Here is a 2,652-nt window from a genome sequence, read left to right on the forward strand (position 1 = left end):
GGAAGCGTTGATGTTACTCTTAGCAAGTGCCCGGCGAATATTCGTGCTGCCATGTGGTAATGTTGCCACGAATACTCGCCGTGCAATTGCTAAGAGTAGCATCAACGTTTCCACCATAAACACATCATCTATCAAAGACCTCACTACGAAACGCAGCCCCACACCTCTAACTTCCATCGCAGGCGTCTACACCATCCCCTGTGGTAGGTGTCACTGGCCACTGTTACCCTTAGACTGGGTTAGTGGTCGGTGCCAATCCCACCCTACCATCATCCCCCTACTACCCATATGGGGTAGGAGGGTTCCTGAGATGTCAAGTAAGAAATATAAAATATAAAAAGCCAACCCCAAGCTTTTCCTAACCGTTTACAACAGGTCATATGGTTTGAGAAAATAAGTTTCTCGTTAGATATTGTAGACATGTATAGTTATTATTCTGTGTGACCTTTTCAAATAATGAAAGAAAGGAATACAATGTGCTCTTTGTCTGTTTAAATGTCCTGCTCTGGGGTACTCGAATGTTCTACCCATGTACTCAGAATGTTCTACCCATGTACTCAGAATGTTCTACCCATGTACTCAGAATGTTCTACCCATGTACTCAGAATGTTCTACCCATGTACTCAGAATGTTCTACCCATGTACTCAGAATGTTCTACCCATGTACTCAGAATGTTCTACCCATGTACTCAGAATGTTCTACCCATGTACTCAGAATGTTCTACCCATGTACTCAGAATGTTCTACCCATGTACTCAGAATGTTCTACCCATGTACTCAGAATGTTCTACCCATGTACTCAGAATGTTCTACCCATGTACTCAGAATGTTCTACCCATGTACTCAGAATGTTCTACCCATGTACTCAGAATGTTCTACCCATGTACTCAGAATGTTCTACCCATGTACTCAGAATGTTCTACCCATGTACTCAGAATGTTCTACCCATGTACTCAGAATGTTCTACCCATGTACTCAGAATGTTCTACCCATGTACTCAGAATGTTCTACCCATGTACTCAGAATGTTCTACCCATGTACTCAGAATGTTCTACCCATGTACTCAGAATGTTCTACCCATGTACTCAGAATGTTCTACCCATGTACTCAGAATGTTCTACCCATGTACTCAGAATGTTCTACCCATGTACTACCCATGTACTCAGAATGTTCTACCCATGTACTCAGAATGTTCTACCCATGTACTCAGAATGTTCTACCCATGTACTCAGAATGTTCTACCCATGTACTCGAATGTTCTACCCATGTACTCAGAATGTTCTACCCATGTACTCAGAATGTTCTACCCATGTACTCAGAATGTTCTACCCATGTACTCAGAATGTTCTACCCATGTACTCAGAATGTTCTACCCATGTACTCAGAATGTTCTACCCATGTACTCAGAATGTTCTACCCATGTACTCAGAATGTTCTACCCATGTACTCAGAATGTTCTACCCATGTACTCAGAATGTTCTACCCATGTACTCAGAATGTTCTACCCATGTACTCAGAATGTTCTACCCATGTACTCAGAATGTTCTACCCATGTACTCAGAATGTTCTACCCATGTACTCAGAATGTTCTACCCATGTACTCAGAATGTTCTACCCATGTACTCAGAATGTTCTACCCATGTACTCAGAATGTTCTACCCATGTACTCAGAATGTTCTACCCATGTACTCAGAATGTTCTACCCATGTACTCAGAATGTTCTACCCATGTACTCAGAATGTTCTACCCATGTACTCAGAATGTTCTACCCATGTACTCAGAATGTTCTACCCATGTACTCAGAATGTTCTACCCATGTACTCAGAATGTTCTACCCATGTACCCATGTATCTCTTCCTACATATTGTCTACTGTTTCCTCAGTGGCTGTTAATATGCCATACATGGGGACTTCTATGTCTATCTGATAATATTTCTATGATCTAAATTCTACTAATACCCTTTAACCTTTCCTTACGTTATCTTGTGTGCTTGTCACTGTATGGTACATTAACAGTTGCAGGTGTTATATAACCTTCAAAACTGACATGGTGAGAAGTTTTGGTGCGTAGACTGTTGGTGAGGGGCTCTTGATTTAGGGAATTGGATCTGTGCTCCAGTTCCCCGAATTAAGCCTGAATGCCTTCCACATCCCCCCCCTAGACGCTGTATAATCCTCCGGGTTTAGCGCTTCCCCTTGATTATAATAATAATAATAATAATTTGGTACGTAGACACTGGACGGGCGTCACCAATCCATCAACCACCTGGCATGATGAACAATCCTGTGACTTTGTATAGCATTGTTGTTTAAGATTGTGTACAATGGACTCTCCTAAATAATTATCGAGCTTGTATAATCCATAATTTAAGTTGTATACTGTATTCCTTTCATGTTTCAAGAGGGAAGATTCAATTATGTTTCTTTCCATGACAGAACTGTTTGGTACTATAATCTGGGCAGCATCCCACCCCGGTGGATGATTACATGCACTAACGTGGTTAAAGATAGCGTTCGACTCCTGCCCTGTCCTGAGTATTTATGCTGGGCAATTCTGGTTTCCAGAAACCCTCCTACCCCATATGGGTAGTGGGGGGATGATGGTAGGGTGGGGTTGGCACAGACCACTAACCCAGTCTAAGGGTAACCGTG

Source organism: Cherax quadricarinatus, unplaced genomic scaffold (assembly GCF_038502225.1).
Source record: "Cherax quadricarinatus isolate ZL_2023a unplaced genomic scaffold, ASM3850222v1 Contig950, whole genome shotgun sequence".
Taxonomy (NCBI): Eukaryota; Metazoa; Arthropoda; class Malacostraca; order Decapoda; family Parastacidae; genus Cherax; species Cherax quadricarinatus.